We start from the raw sequence: 18093 nt of genomic DNA, 5'->3' as shown, positions 1-18093 counted from the left end.
TGCCGTTTTTCTATGTGTTCTAATTTAGGAGAATGTGCAATAATTTTTCTTCTTACATGAGGAATGGATAAAATTTCTAAAAAATCGTTTCCATTTCAAAAATATTTTGAAAGTTTGATTGTTCTAGACGACGTATAAAAGTATTTACTGTTAGCCTGGAAGAACGAGCGGGGATAATTTTATGACACCATGCATTCTATAAGTTCGTATTCCTGAAAAACAAGGAAAGAAACCTTTTCATCCCTTTCTTATTCGTAGCTTCCTCTATCTATCTTATTCTGTCCTTATCTACCTTTTGTGAGTAATTAAAATGATATTTGGGCATTTTCCTTCATCACCAATAGACGTTTTATCATTTCCCCAAATATCTTCCAGTTTGTTCTACCAATCATTTTATTTTTTGGTGGTTGCTGAGTTTAGTGTATTATTTTTTGCTCCCAACTGAATTTTCTTGAATTTGTATACAATATTCACGAAAAGTTTTGCCGCAATACTTACAAGAACTGAGCTATCTAATAAAAATCCACAATTTGTACCTAAGACGCTACCTATCTGTGAATGAAAATCAAAAACCTTGCTATGTCATTGATTAGAATCACTAATTACGCGTTCAAATATTAAACGATTTTCGCCTGGAATCAACCAAAGTATAAAATAAAAACTTCTAGAAGTTTTCTAGACTAACGATTTGTGCCTTATTTTTTTCCGACCCAAAACGTATGATTTCTGTCTGTAACTATTGTCTCCAATATAGCAAAATATAAAATAAAAAAATATTATTATATACAAACATGTCTGCATTAAAACAATCATATCGAGTATAATATAATAATTTATATTCAAATTATCAGTGAAGTAAATATTATGCTTTAAATTTTATTGCGAAAAAAAACAATGGTACACGTTTCAAATAATTTAGCAATAATTATTCAAAGTAAGCCTAAGACTAAAAAGTGATATATTTCTATAAAAAAATTGTAATTTTTTTTTGCAACGTATAAATGAATTTCATTTTGCGTCAATCAAATTTTGAATCGCACAATACTTTGGCTAGAGTTGAATAGAAAATATGGCTTAACTTGATGTTTCTTTGCGGTTGTAGCAAATTTAATCTTGCACTGATTTTTCTGACATTGCATGTATCTCTTCCTATTTTGTTTTAGGAAATTAGAAATGTTTTTACCTCATTAATTAAATTTAAAAAAAAATTATTCAGTGTGTTTATTTATTATTATTATTTTCTTTCAAGATTTAAGTTATTTTAATGCTATTAACCATGCAACATACTACTATTTCTATTTATTAAAATTATTCACGTTAATATTGAAAAAAAGAGCATAAATGAAACATTTTACTTTTAAAAAAACTCAAGTATCAACAGGTTTTATTTAAAATGTTAATATAACGGAATGGACATTATCACCTTCCCGCTTCCCGCTCCAATGTGCTGTTTATTTTATTCATTTATTTAATTTTTTAAAAAACTGAGTGTAATAAAAAATACTTTTAAAATTTAGAAAAAGCCTTCCAAAATATTAAAATTAATCAGATAGTATCTTTAATTGCATTAATTTCTTTATCGTTTATACTTTTTTTCTATAGAGAAAATTTAAAAACAACTGAATTACTTAAGTTCTGTTTTGTATAAACTTTTGTTTTTGCAACAATAAACAATGCTTAGCACCTATGTGACTTATTAAAGCATTCTAACGTAAGAAATAAATAAGAAAAAGATAATTAAATAGATAAATTAATAACATTTGTAAAATTACGACAGCAATTATTTTTTTTAAAATTATCTAGGGCGAAATGTTTCTAAAAATATACGAGCAAGAAGGATTCACATACAGTTTCCGTTTTATTTATTTATTTTTTTTCGGAGAAGGAGGCCAGCACACCTTGATCGAAGAATATAGTGGTGTCAATCGCTATACAAAAGGGAAAGAATTCCCGATGTGTGTTGTGAATGATTGAGCCGGTTGGAAAGGGTACTGAGTTGAGGCGTGTAAGACGAATACCTGCTGCGTAATGAGAATATAATAATATACTATGCAAAACACTTCTTGACATAAGATAGTAAAAGCTAAAATTTATTTTACTTTGGCCATTTTTGCTGAAAAGGATTGCAACCAGCAAGAAACATTTTCTTAGAAAAATAACAGTTGGGCTGCATTTAACCATGAAGAACTAACCACATTCTTTAATTTATTGTTGAACGTTTACGCAAACAAATTCCGATTCGACGTCAAAAGTGGTTATTGGGAGAAAAAAAAGAATCTGTAACTAGACTTGTATTTTAAAACTTAGACTAAATAATATACTTTCAAACTACAAAAGAAAATTCTTTTATTTTTATTAAAAAATGAATTTAAGGAATTCTAACAACTTTGAAATTCTCCATTATCAAATATTAATGTCAACAAATTGCTTAATATTACACTTATACCGTTAAAAGTAAAGTATGCCTGATAATTATATACAAATTAGCTAAGATGATAGTATTCTATTTTTTCACAGATTTCTTTTCATTGAAAAAAAAAAAAAAAGATACTAAACAGACTAATCCATCTTTCTGATTCTTCAATCATAAACTAACCATATATCTATAATAATACACACAAATAAAATGTGATAACTTGTGGCCACCAGATGCGGGTATAGTTTTTGTTATAATTTAATTTAAAGTTAATGAAGCCGATGACACTATCCGAATGTTCTTGCCTACAAGATAGCGAGCACGTTATGTAAAGGCTTAGTTCTTAAAGATGAAAACGCAGGTCTTGATATCATTCAGTTTTATTACTAATTTATTGAACAATATAAGATGTGCTCTGCAATAAAATGCTGCTCTAAATATTATCACTCAAAATTTAATAATTTTGAGTGATGATTCTATTTAATGAAAAGAAATAATATTTTTGTCTTAAGAGGTCCACTTAGAATATGCATATTATTTCATATAACTATTCATTTCGATGAAAAATTCAATACACAGGTGATTCCTCAGAATGAAAATAAATATTTTTCAAAATATTGTTGTCAGAAAGGAAAAGATAATTTGGAATATATGGCCTTCATAGATCAGTAAAGAGAAATATTGAAACTTATACCTTTAACTATTATGCCTTTCTATTACTCTCTCTGAATCTAATTATGGGGATCAAAAAGTATTACTCAAATAGTATAAAATTTGTTTACACTAAGACAATTTGGTTGAAAATAAGTGAAAAATATTATATTTAGCATTTTAATAATTTATGGTTATGAAATAGAGCATGAAACACCCGTATCTTTTTCTGAGTTAGATAAAATCTTCCAAACACAGATCACTTCCAAACATTATATATATATATTTTTTAAAGTCTGCCTTTATTTTCACACACAGTTATTTTGATCTAAAAGAAACAATTTTCTTTAATTTTCAATTTTTACAATTTCTTTAATTTTGAAAATCAATTTCGGATAACTTTTTTACATGTATGAAAATAAAATTTTTTTTCAAATTATTATATTCATATTTCATATTTTAGTATAAATATAATTCTGATAATCTAACAGAGTTTTTTAGAAACTATCATACTGTTTTTTACAATTAAAAAATACTGAAATAAGTTATAGATGGTAATTTGAGTGCAAGAAAAAGTATATATAAAAGGAACACCGGTGTCTCATCTTCGTCAAACGGTTAAAAAATAAAATCTAGTATTTTTTAGGGACTGTTCAACTGATCATTTCGAGCCATGGGTATTCTCATTTATAAAATTAAGATAGCTAAATCGTTCAGATTCTGCAAAATATTAATCTTTAAACTTTAATCTTTAAGATTGAGCAAAATTTTATAATTTAATCTTTAAGATTCTGAAAAATTTAATGCAATATACTACGTATTAAAAAACTATTTAATAAAAATCTCCATTTAATAAAAAATAATAGATTATTCAAATTATTTTTAAGTTAAATAAAATGTGAGTAAAGAAGTCTCGAGATTCGATATCGGAAGTGGAAAAACAGAGAAATTTGTGAGGTATGGTATACATATTATTTAAAGCTAAATTAATTATTCAGGAATTATTTGAAATAATGCAATGTAATAAAAAATTTATTGAAGAGCAATTTTTATCTAAACTTTTTACATTTCATGATTTTGTGAAAAAAATCGAGTAAAAAAAAAAACAATAGAAAAGATGTAAAAAGAAAACAAAAAAAGAAGGAAGGAAACTTTTACAATTCTAGTTATTCGTCGCCAAAAAAGTGCTGAACTAACGTTTTGGTAAATGGGGTGTTTTAAACTTATCCAACAATTTGTTGCTGCATGCATTTTTTCCCCACTTGACTGAGTTTCAATGAAGAGAAAGGAGAATCATTTACACCCCTTTTACTTATCTCACTGGGTGGGACCGTGGTCGAGTTCAAGTGAAAAACCTTCCTTCTGAGAACTGCCGTAACAGGGGAACTCAAAATCTCAGATCCTACCGGAATGAAAGAGTTAAGATGAAAATTCCACTACCCGATATAGCACCAGCACCCATGCTACCGTCAGTGTAGATCTGTGAGGCATCATTTGGAATTTTATGAATAGTTTCCAGAGCAAGCCATCTTAGATACTCTGGGTGCTGTAAGCCCTTGTTGGTATAAGAGCATAAATCCGTTCTAAAAAAGACGCGTTCGTGGAACGACGTAGCAACATTCATGCAACCTGCCAAAGAGACATTCTACTTTATTGTGCAGCCAACCCTCGCTTTCAGCGCGACTAAGCGGGCTCTCTCTCTCTTAAGGCGACGATTGTTTTTCCAGTTGGGCACATAACTAGAGGTTCTGTGCTCGTCACCATAACTGATGAGTTTGGCAAAGTATTTGATCAAAAGGTATCTGCTTCGTAAACTGAGAGGTTGCAGGTCAACTTCATACAATACAATATCCCTAGGACAGCTGTTGCGGAGACCGGTGATGACTCTGGCAGCAGAGAGTTGGACCATGACTGACTGATAACTACTCTGACTCTACTCATGACTCTGACTCTAAATAAAAATCACGGGTGCAATCCTCATGTTCTCCAGTCCAGTTAAGACTTCCTTTCATTTGTCTGATCTAAAAGTGATTTCTCTGTTGACACATAGTTCTGTGAGATAGTGGCGAAGTTCGATTATAGATATCGATAAGTTACAGTTTCCTTTCGTTTCCATAAATTCAGCATGAATTTGAAGGGATATTTTGAACTTATTTCTTTTGGATATCATTTTCGTAAATTTTTTTCCTGATTTCAGTTTTTCGAAAGATTTAAATGTTCAGACAAACTCTCTTGATAGTTCTTTAAAAATTATATTGGAAAATTTATTTCCGTAAGCAATCATTCTCAAGCTTTAATCATAGAAAGTTTTGCTAAATAAGGACTTGGAGTAATATTTGTGTACTTTTTTTCTTAAACTTGTTTTTTAAACTTGCTTCTTTTTTCAGATATATTTCCAAGTTTTCCTATTTTCCACTATATGACAGCGCAGAGATAGCCGATAGCCTCACTCGTTTGTACTAAACGTGCCCTCTCGATCAATGTAAATATCTTATTAAGTAGGCAAGTAAGTCAAATGATCAAGTAGGAGCCATTTTAAATTAATTCAACTCTTACTTGAAATAGAAGCAGAGTTTATCTCTCGGAAATTCTCCAACGCAGTCTTCGTAATCGTTTTCAATAGCTCTTTGTGCAGCGGTAGTGCGATGTAAATAAAGGTTCCTTAATAAGCAGTTCTGGTTGAAACCTAAATAACAAAGTTTGTCTAAAGTAAGAACTCCCCTCGTCTGGGCCAATGGCGGTGATTATGGTAACGAGCTGTAACAATAAGTAGGGGTGGAGGGTCACTGTTCAGGAAAGGTTTTAGGTCGGGTCAGCGAGAGAAAGGGAATCTTTTTCTTCAGTCTATCGTGTTATCCCTAGAGTTAAGAGATGCTACTCTCCCTGAGATGCGTTATTCTTGTTTCCATAGCAGCAGACGGCCTCAAACTTTGAAGTGGGGGAGGGTGGAGGTGTTCTTACCGCAGACAAACTATACGAATTTTATCCAAACATCACCGCCGAACAACTTGCGACAATATACTCCTGTATATGATACTGCTATCAAGTATACATACTTCTCTACAATTTTCATTTTGAGGAAACACATAAAACGGTTTGCTTCTTTTCACGACCAATCTTCAATGCCCGAAATAAAAAAATATATCAGTAGGAATAATTTTTGTTCTATTGATCGAATTTTCAAGAACTGATTTCCAACCATAATCACTTAAAGGAGTGATTTTAAATAAGGGTTAGCAATTAAGTTACAGAATCAAAGACAAAAACGTTCCTACTCTGAATAATCACTTTTCTCTCGATAGATTTAGATTTCTGACCCTTAAATTATGGGAGGGGGGGTACCCATATCTGGGAGTGATCTGGTGAACGCCATCCCTATGGTTTTGTAAAGAAGGTGGATTGAACATTTACTATTTCACTTTTAGTGCATTTAGCCATATAGTATAAGAGATTTTTTAAGCAAATCTAAAAATTATTGCACTCAATTATAGAATACGTTTATCCATACGGTATATTCTATTTTATAATTTTCATTTCTTACTTATATTGTAATTGGAATATTATTAGAATAAATTTTAAATATTTTTTGTTGATTCAGATTTCATATAAAACAATGTTTCACCATTAACTACGTTAATTTAAATATATTTTGTGGTAAGTTAAATGGTTCGATTTTGATCATCGACAGTTTTCTATTACAGTATTCTCAGTACAGTATTCTTTTCTATTACAGTCAGATCATCGACAGTATTCTTAATAGTAGCTTCTCCAGGTTTCGAATGCAGTTAGAAATGAAAGGGTGAATAGAATGAATTTCATTTAGCCAAATTTCTTACGAATATTAACATGGTAGAGTTGAAAATATTATGCATCTGTTGTTGTACTATGTTTTACACATTTTGAAGAGTAGTTATTCATTCCTTTTTTCTTAACACAGCTGAGCAATGCGACGGATTAGCTGAGCTAAGCCAAATAATCTGCAATAATATTTACCAATATATTTAGCTTACTTTTATTTTAATCACGTGCCTAATTAAACTAATACTTGTAATTACTGTCCATTTTAATTGTCTTTTCTAACATTTACAAATAACTATAAGTAATTCTTGAATATTTCAATAAGCACCATTTCAATATGTGAAACTCAATCTAAACAATATTTATTTTTGTTACATATGTTTATTCAGAGAAAATGAGTTTAGGTGTCTGATTCTATAACTTAATAGTTAGCAAAAATTTGATATTTTAGGCAGTCATTTAAACCAATATGATCGGCATTTAATTCGTGAAAATTCGATCATTAGACCAAAAGTTATACCGGGTGATATCTTTGTGCACTGTTCAACACAGAAAGAGGCAGACTTAACGAACAGCTACGGGACGTAATAAGATATTGCAGGTCCCGCATCTTGCATTTTAACGATTAGAAAAATAAACGGAGATGTATTGAAAATGAGAGGTAGTTCACACATAATGTAACAGCAAAAATAAATTACTTTTCGATATTTCGGGAACAACTTTTGGAATGGGGAAAAATGCAGTTAAAATATATACAACAAAATTTTAACAAAAATAATCTAACAGTTCATGTGGTAACCAGCACAACTATAAAGAATCGCTAATGACAGAATACTGATTCCTTTAACTGATTCCTTTAACTGATTGCGCATTGGCCACACACGAAAAACTCATAAACACCTTTTTGTAAATGAACCAGAACGCACCAATTATAAAGAACATTAAACTGCTGTACATATTTTAACAGAGGGTAGCAAATTTAAAAACCAGAGACTGCGCCATTTTGGTAGCTTCCATCCGTCTTTATTTTCCCTCATAGGAGATAATCTCATATCTTAAGGACACTGGAATTTATACATCTATCTAGGTTTTAAACCAAAACAGATTGGTGAATCTAGTTGTAAAATATCTACAAAGTTGGAGACGTGATATAGCCAAAACTGGCTCTTGCTCCAAAAACTCAAATCAAATCTACCATAGAAGTTCTTACAGTATAAGAACTCCAAAGTTTCTGTCTTAGCCAGTTTCCCCGGTGACCTGCACTTTTCTTTCCCGGGTCCGACCTTCACACATGCGCCCATCATGATAATATTTTAAGGCGCCTGAAACATAAAAGCCACATAGAGAAAATTTGGGACGGTAAAGGATGGTTACAGGACCTATCATCGAAATTTCACAACCATCTCTAGTATTCTGGGCTACATGAGGCGTAGCAATGTTCTTGAGGAAGCACTATCTCGTTCGAAAGATTATGTCTGCGATCAGTCATAGAAAAGGAGACTAGCTTGGAAAATCGAGGCGATTCACTCCATGACATTACCACCTGTGCATGTGCATGCATCCTTTGAATGGTACTTTGATGACTGTGTATATGTTAGTCAGTTTGAATAAAATATTTTAATCGAAATGCGCCTTAATGTTTTGTATTCCAAAGAGCTTCATAACAGAGGCTTTACTTAATAATCACGCTGCAATGGAGTTCGTAGCAAGTGAAGGGGAGATTTTTCGTAAAAATTATCACCACGTTTTGGTGACTTCTGGGGTGTAGTTCACAAGAAACTTACAAGAAACACAAAAAAAGAAACCAACTCACAGAGCCATATATCATAGCACCGTCGGGCAGATATCTACATATATTTTTTTCAACTTTTGAATACCTTTGGCTCCTTTGCAATGGTAATTGGCGTGAAATATTCCGTGATAAATGACGGAAGCTATGATAATCATTTTCGAAAATGTAAAAATGTATAAAAATGTACTTATCTATTTCCGGCTCAATCCTCTGTGACGTGAAGTCAGTCTTGCCAGTCCTTTATAAGGTTTGGCCTAGGTGCCTTAGGCCATGGTGGCCCAAAATTCAACTTGGTCTGACGGAACATGAGGCGATATCCTTGTGGCTCTTTTTTCCTAGAAATAAAAATAGAAAATTAAAACTTGAGCACATTACTCAAAAAAAAATCATGGTTCAAACTGCACATAGAACTTGAAATAAGAGTAAAGGGGGGAGAAACTAATTCTCAACGTCATAAATAAAAAAATTTTATTCGCAAAGCTAAGTCAGCGAATAAATTGCTTGAACTTCTATTAAACGAACTTCAATTTTACGAAATTTATCTATTTTGCTTTCTGTTTAGAGGAAGCAAGAACATTTTAGAAATTTCTTCTCAAAATAACTAAATAGCGAAGTGAATTTTCTATTTAACGAACTTTTCTTTAAGATCGACTTTCCCTATTTCCCAATATATTTTAGAACATTTCAAACTCGTTAACGCATTTTATGGGGATCTTGAATTGATTTTCGCAGTTACTTACTTTTCAGAGATATCAGTAAAATCCCTCTCCCCTTTTATTTGCGTTTCATACAGGAATCCGTGCCAAAAATCAATTTAAGAGAAAGCATAACAGCAATTTCCAGAGCATGAACTATGATGTTACAAATCTTACTATTCGTAACAGTTTTGCTAAAGCTGGATTCTTAGTCTGCGTGAAGAATTTAGAAAGTGCGGAGGACTAAGGTGATATTACTATGGAAGAACATATAAAAAAATGTGGGTAGAGCTAAGAAAGAACCACGAAATCAACGATGACTAATTAAGGATGTTCTTTTTATAGATTCTGAAGTGGCAACCACAGAAACATTAATTGAATCGGATATTTTATACAGTTTAAAAAATGAAAACAATACAGCAATAAATTGTGAGGAATACGACGAAGATGAAGAAATCACAAAACCTTTATATGATAAAAAGTTAAAATCATTCGAAATAATTCGATAGTAGATAATAATTTACAAGATAAAGGTATATCAATTGCTATTTTAATTATGTCTACTGTTATGGATTTAAAGCATGTCTTCAAATGATGATTTTTTATTCAGCGAATTTTCCATGTAACGAATTTTTTATCAGGAATTAGCGACTTCGTTAAAGAGAGGTCCGACTGTAATGATTTTCATTTCGTATTTAATGTGAATTCAGTCCTCTATAAAATGCATCCCTTATTCAAATATTTGTTTGCCAACAAGCAATATTGTCAGTTCAAATTTGTATTCCATGTGAATATTCGTTTGTTTATTTAGCGATAAACAGTTTCACTATTTACGCACCATTGAGTTTTACTCAAATGGTCATTATTGAATCATTTTTAAAAAAGATTGACCTCAGGGAGACGTCTTTCATGAGATTATTCTTGTTCGCACAAAAACACAAAATATAACAAAAAATTAATTTACAGAACTAAAAGGACAAACTACTTTTTTTCCGGTTTAAATAGGATTTATATTCGGTTTATTTAAAACTACGGATTGAATAATATTTTACGTCCCAAACTTAAACAGGGTACGTAGATGGATTTATCAACATAAAATAAGCCCCTTTTAAGTACTTTTTAGGGGAAAAAAATTTTTAATCACTTTCTAAAAAAAATTCATAATTAGGTAAATAAAATTAAATGTAATAAAAATTATTTTTCACTATTGTTTAAAGTTCTTAATTTAAGAACATAAAATCAATAAAATTTTAAAACATTTCGCATAAGATTTTTTTTAAAAGATTTCAAACTTCACATACTCAGCCAACTAGCTAGTTCCTATTATAAATAATTTATTTCAAATTAGTTTCCATAATAAATAATAATTTATTAAACTAGTTTCTATAATAAATAACAATTTATTTTAAATTAGTTTCCGTAATAAATAATAGTTTATTTTAAACTAGTCACGATAATAAATAATAATTTATTTTAAACTAGTTTCTATAATAAATAACAACTAGTTTGATAAATATTTCAGTGAAAATTGCGAAAATCATGCATTTTTCGTAGTTTAGAACGACAATGAAAACAATCTTTTTTTAAAAGATAGAAAATTGAGCACTTTTTACAAACCCCAAATAAAAAAGAACTTTTAAGGGATTTTAAAAAAATGTAAATCAAAATAAGCACCTTCAAGCACTTATTAAAACACTACTCACCCTGTTAAGTAACTAAACAGTTGGAAAGTTTAATAATTATTAACGACCATTTTCAAAAAACAATTCAAAACAGTCCTCTCCTGTCAGATCACTTTTAGCCTGACCCCTTTGATTTTAGCAAAACTTAGTAGATGTGAACACACATGATTAAGTAAGTAATTCCAACAATTTAAAAAAAAATTTTTTTTACTTGAAAATCATCTAAGTAATGAACTCAAGTACAAAGTTCTCAAGCTATAAAATGACAAACTTTCATAGATATAAAAGATTGTAACTTTTTTTTCAAGAAGAGATGTACCGAGTACTGAAATATCGTTGGGTCCCGGAAAAAATCGAATCTTACCGAATCGGTTCTGGGGTACCCGGTAAAAATTTTATTTGTCACCGGACCGATTCCGCGTACCTAGTCAAATTTTAATTTATAACTCGATCTGTTCATTGTACCCAGCTTCACATTAAAGCATTTATGCATACAATACATCAATAAAGGGTCGTGGAGGCTCAGGGGATAGATTACTCGCCTACCAACGAGGTGAAAAGGGTTGTAATCCCAGCAGTGGCAGATCGATACGAATACCGCACCCGGCTCGCACCGACCACAGTGCTAAAGTAAAATATCTTGAGTGGTAGACGATCATGAGTCCCTTTTGACGTTAGGCTAACCGTAAGAGACTTCAGTGGTTTTACTCTCCATGAAAAGCATATGAGGGTCAATTCCATCAAAAAAGTCATCCGTTGAAGGCAAATTTCTTTCCATCCAAGAGTTCCATTGTTTGGGTTCAAAAGTACAAATTTCCGGAGTTGAACATTAGTAGTCCTAAACGCAACGACTGTTCGACTGTTATAAAATAAAATATAAAAATCGTGGAATTGTCCGTCGAATTCATATTTTTCAAGATAGAGTTCTAAGAAAGTTTATCATGCACATATATAAAAAGGAAGAAAAAAAATTCTTAATTTTTAAAAAAAAATTTTTTTAAAGAAAAAGTTTCTAAAAAATTTGAGATGACTGGATGATCAATCTAAATATTTGCTTTGAAATAGAGACATTTGCTAACTGTCGATTTTATAATTAATTAATTTTTAATTAAATTTATTTGAATTTTCAATAGCATTTTTTAATGTAGTTTCTGTTAAACGTAGGATATTTCAAAAAATATTTTAATATTATGATGATATATAAAGGGAAAAGCGCTTTATTTGTCAGACCTTAATTTTTAATCAAACTATAACTTCGTACCTAACATGACTTAAGTGACATGACATCTAATATTACATTTCTTAAGTGCCATGATATCCAACATGGCACGATCTCTAACCTTTCGTTAATCTGTGAGAAATTATACGTGACCTGATGTTGAACAGAAAATTGCTATTTTGGTTTCAAAATTCCTAATGTTATGTGCGCTAAACACTGTACTGGCCGGTTTTTTCCCCACTTCATCTTCCAGCAAAAAGAAACAAAATCTGCTGACTTTTTGATAAGTTTCTTCACGTCATTAATTAATTCTACTTTCAAAGCCTCAATAAAAAATAAGTTAGGTGAATCTGAAAAGATGTTGAAACAAATTGTCAATAAAAAAAAGGACAGAAAAAGTCAACAAATATCACATCAGATGATAATGAAGACATAAAACCCTTCCATTCAAAAAGATTGAAAAAAAAAGTTAGAACTTTATTGTGCTCCTATTTAAAGACTCTTTGAAATAAATTATTCTTTACAATTATTACTCAACTTGTCAAACATTTAAATTGAAGAAGAAAAAAATAAACAAAGGCTATTAAAATTAAACGCATTATGTGCTGCATTACTAGAAAGGTACTAAAGAGTGGAGAGATAGGGGTACCAAATTAAAAAAAGAGGCAGAGGTGAGTGAATGGCAAATGATTGTAATTTTTTTTGGTTGAAACTTAATTTTATTTAGTCCCATGTAGCTAGTGGTGACCACTAAACTTGTTTTTGACCGACCGATATTTTGTGTACTTTATTTTGTAATTTTATAACCGTCGTTGAACAGCCGTCCCAAATTTGGGTTTCTGACTACTAATGTTCAACTCCGTAGCCTTGTTATTTTGAACTCGATCCAGAAGACAAGGGAACTCCTGCATGAAGTATTGGGAAAAATTTTCCTTCGCGGAGGACTTTTTGATGGAACTAACCCATATTTGCGTTACATGGAGAGGAAGACCACAAAAACCTAATATAATTATCCTGACGGCAAGAGGGCTAACTCATGATCCGCGTGCCACTGAGGAGATTATACGTCAGCAGTGTGGTCGGTGCAAGCCGGATGCGGAAGTCGTATCGACCACCCATCACTGGGATTCGAACCCGGTTTAACCTCATTGGAACGCGGACGATCTGAACTAGGCGTTTGAAACTAAGCGTTTTTTTCCAATTCCTACTGTTAGTTCACGCTCTTCCTATACCTTGTTCAAATTTTCAAGTTCAAATACCCCAAAGTTACTCGCGTCCGTGATATCCTTAAATCGCACGTGCCTCCTGGGTGGTGCTAAATGAGTAATGGCGATGGCTAAGGCGATAAGTGCAAATAGAGCAAGGAGTTTTAGTTTTTCTATCCTGCAGTGGAATGCCGGAGGGCTTTCTTCTGCAAAGTTTTCAGAAATTAAGAGAGTAGTCGCAGAGGAGAACAACGACATCCTGGTCGTTCAAGAAGCTAATATTACAGAAGACAAAATGAAGTTCTACAATTTAGAATGCCCTTTACTGGACAAACAATCCCAAGAGCGGGGTGATCTGTGTAAACTTTACTGGGATGCCAGAGATCACATGAACTCTCTGTAAAGACTACTCCTCATTCTTCACTATTTATATTTTATATATTTTTTTATTAATTTAATTTTTTCTATGTGTTCTTTTTGTATTCTTATGTGTTTGTCATGTGTTTTCTGTGTTTGTTATTGTAATTTTGTTCCTTTTTACTCCTTGTTTAAGTTCACTTAAAGTTGAGCATTGTATATGGATTAATATTTCCAATAAAGCCATATGTAACAACAACGGTTTTTTAAACTTGTAGTGGATGACACTTGATGTTAATAAAAAATTTTCAAATATTAATTCATTCATTAAATTTATTTAATTAATTTTAGTTTCATATGGAAGAAAAATATTTAATTGCTTTATAGAAAGCAACTAAAATAAAATATTTCTTTGTTGGTCTAAGTAGGAATTGAATTCAAAAAAGTTTATTTTTTTCTATTACTTCTTTTTACTAAAGGTGATTCTCAAAAAAACATCATCACCTTCTCTTTTTTCTCCCATTACTCGTTGTGCTTGTTTCACATAAACTGCAGATTCTATTTAACAATTAAAACAGACAATTATCTTTTAGCTCTATGTTTCCTCAGGAATTGAACAAATTGTCTTGAAAAATATAGACCTATTAATTTTTGAAAAATATATTTTCTACAAAACAAGTGTGGTCAACATAATGCAACCAGTTCAATTATTTTGCATAAAACCAGATGTAAACATTTTATTGATAGCAGAAGAAAGTAATATTAAAAAAAATTTAATTGCTACTTAGGTTAATAAAGAAATTTTTTATTTAGTTGCTTTTTATTAAATTGAAAAATTTTATCACACATAATACTAAAATTAATTCATTAAATTTAATGAATGAATTAATAATTGAAAAAACTGTATTAACATCAAGTGTCATCCACTACAAGTTTAAAAAACCGTATTTGAACATAAATGGATGAATAAAGAATATTTTATGAACGATTTAAAATTTGAACAAGATAATAGAAAGAGCGTGAACTAATAGTACGAATTGAATTAAATACACTTCAAAAGCAAAATGTCTGCTTTATTGTGCCTTGTCAATGCAAAAAGTGATAAATTATTTTTGTAAGAAATGATCTTTAAAGACAAAAAATAATAGGATTTAATGCAATTTATAAAATTGTAGGTTTTGTCTCTTCTTCAGTTTTTGCGTTAGCTGTGGAAGTGTTTAGTTACATTTCATATAGTTTTTCTAATCCCTCAAAAGCCTTTCTAAAAGGCTACAAATTTATAAAGGGGTAGAAGAACGTTGTAGTAAAAAATATCTATATATTCTTTCGTAATTTTTTGAGGATACATGTTTCGAGATGCTTAAGATCAAAGGAATACTACCTTCATATTTTGACTTAGAGGACGATATTTTTTTTTAATCGATTCCTTAGTTTTGTAGCGATGTTTGAAATACTCTTGTGTATCTCGAATGCAAATTAGTATTTATGGATGCAAATTAGTGCAATTGTATGCAAATTAGTGATATTTTTATGAAAAATTTAGCTTTACAGTTATCTATAGCTAGGACAGTTTTCAAATTAAAATTTTACAAGTTGACACAATTGCTTATTTTAACATGATCTTACTTCACATTAAATTTTTAACTTGACACATAAGGACTCAACATTTTCTTTTGTACCATGAGTCAGTGCTCTAAAACAGTGGTATTGCATCTTCGTTTGATAATTTTATCGCTACCCGTTGAAAGGGGAGAGCTTTATTTAATTGTTTATATTTCAGATGGTTTTGATTTCATAATTTTAACTTGTAGTATCATTTAAACATGCCTTCAAAACAAAATGCAGTAACTTGTACGGTACACTTAAGTGACGGATTTAATTTGACTCAGGGGATAGAGCGTTCGTTTTCCAATGAGCTGAAAATGGTTCGAATCCCAGTGAAAACTGCTTAATACGAATTCCGCATTCGTCTTGCACCGACCACAGTGCTGACGTAAAATAACCTCAGGGGTTGACGGATCATGGGTTAGAGTCCCCTTGCCGTCTTGCAATCCATGGGAGGTTTTCGTGGGTTTCCTCTGCTTGAAACACAAATGCGAGTTTGTTCCATCAAAAAGTCCTCCACTACGGCAAATGTCTCCAAATATATGATCAAGGATTTCCTTTGTCTTCCGGGTTTGGTTCCAAATTACAAGGCAACGGAGTTGAACATTTGTAGTGGTTTACTCAAAAAATTAGGTCAGCTGCTGCAAACGGATCTAAAAATAAATTATACATTACTCTGGAAACGTGGTGGCTCAGGGGATAGTGCGTTCGCCTTCAAATGAGGTGAACCGGGTTCAAATCCCAGGGATGGCTGGTCAAAAGAAATTGGCTTCCGGCATGCACCGACCAGTGCTGACGTAAAAATATCCACAGTGGTAGATGGATCATGGGTTAAAGTCCTCTTGCTGTCAGGCTAACCATAGAAGGATTTCGTGGTCTTCCTCTCCTTGTAACGCAAATGCGGGTTAGTTCTATCAAAAAGTCCTCCACGAAAGCAAATTTCTCCCCGTACTTTATCCAGCGGTTCCCTTGTCTTCTGTATTCGGTACCAAATTACTAGGCTACGGTGTTTAACATTAGCAGTCGTAAACCCAAAAAATGGGGTCGGCTGTTTAACGACGGTTATAAAATATACATTACTCGGGGGCTGGGATAGCCTGATTAGTAGGGCGTTGGACTTGTGTTCGTGAGAACGGGAGTTCGAACTCAGATGGCAGAAGAATTCCCCCGTGTAATAAATGGCGACTGGTGCACTTTAAATCTGCCAGGGTCACAAAGCTCTCCAAGTTGGCTTAACAAATCAATTCCTCTGGGGGATTCAGGAGTTCCCTTGTCTTCTGGATTGGGTTAAAAATTATAAGGCTTCAGAGTTGAGCATTGGTAGCCGTAATCTCAAAATTTGGGTCGGCTGTTCAACCATGGTTACATATATTTCTATAAACATTACTCTACAACTGCACTTGGCGCGAAAACTAAAATATAATTCCTAAATGTTAAATGCAAATAAAGGAGTGCTTTATGTTCTACTTCAGAACTACTGATATGTTCTACTACGAGTAAGCATTTTTCTTCATAAATGTCAATGTTAAATAATAAATTGCATTGCCATCAATTCTTTTGTTATATAAAATTAATATTTTTCCCTTTTTTCTTTAGCCAGTACAAACTTTCGTGTAACAGGGCAGCATAATTTTAGAATTCATGAAAAAGATATACAACGCTTGAACATTTTGAAAACGTTTGACACTTTTCATTATTTAGCATTATTTTTGAAGTGGTACATTTTTTTTAAAAAAAAAAAGGTTTAAAAAATTAATCTAATAAAAGGGATGATAAAATCACAATACAAGATAAGAATATCATTAACTCACTTAGATTAAAAATTTAATTTCGAATATTTTCAATTAAAAATATCTTAGACCATTATAACAATAAATAAAGCAATACAGAGAGTACTTACAGCAGGCGTCGTAGGCAAATACTATCAGACGTCGTAGCAAATACAGTCAAGCGTCGTAGCAAATACAGTCAAGCGTCGTAGCAAATACAGTCAAGCGTCGTAGCAAATACAGTCAAGCGTCGTAGCAAATACAGTCAAGCGTCGTAGCAAATACAGTCAAGCGTCGTAGCAAATACAGTCAAGCGCCGTAGCGTAAACGATGGGGCAAAATAACTAGTCGAATCGGACGCCTTTGCAAGATCAATCGGGTACCTTGGCAAGATCAGCAAGGTCATGTAATTCCTAAAAAATAATGATAATTTACCATTGAAAGATAAAAGTGATTATTTAATGTTCTATTAAGCCAAACTCGAAATATATAAGGGAAAACACAACTTATTTGAGGGAATATCTGTATTAAAAGAGAAAAAAAACATGCCTAATAACATTTATAGTTACAACAAACCGAAAATACAAAGATTAAATAAAACGTGTTAAAGAACTGATAGGAGAAACTTTCTCCGAAATAACACAACCTTATGTTGTCCAATAACGTTACTTAGAGTGACAGGGATGAAAGTATGCTGTCCAGGTCGAAGAATAAGTTGTCCTGGCGGAATCTGGATCTGAAGGCTCTGGCCCACCTTTGGCTATCGTGCCAAATAATTTGAGTCAAAACGCAAATAGACATACTTTGCTGCTTTCCGGTTGACTGGAAGCAGCTTAAAAAAACCGCAAGTATTTCGCAAAAAAAATCTTTTCTAATAACTTTGTTCACACTGACACATTTCGAA

General features: G+C 31.8%; 1 long non-coding RNA gene across 1 annotated transcript; it reads right to left on the bottom strand.

Annotated features, from left to right (window-relative positions):
* Positions 1 to 284: 284 nt before the first annotated feature.
* Positions 285 to 17883, bottom strand: LOC147806571 (uncharacterized). The gene is made up of 2 exons (XR_015435967.1): positions 17321 to 17883; positions 285 to 8992 (listed from the first exon to the last, which is right to left on the bottom strand). It is a non-coding gene; the product is annotated as an uncharacterized LOC147806571 (long non-coding RNA).
* Positions 17884 to 18093: the final 210 nt, after the last annotated feature.

This window comes from Parasteatoda tepidariorum, chromosome 8, assembly GCF_982258835.1.
Source record: "Parasteatoda tepidariorum strain Cologne lab strain chromosome 8, Ptep-v5.0, whole genome shotgun sequence".
NCBI classification, from domain to species: domain Eukaryota; kingdom Metazoa; phylum Arthropoda; class Arachnida; order Araneae; family Theridiidae; genus Parasteatoda; species Parasteatoda tepidariorum.
The sequence above is the reverse complement of the archived record's forward strand: the minus strand, read 5'-3'. Positions and strand labels throughout refer to the sequence as shown.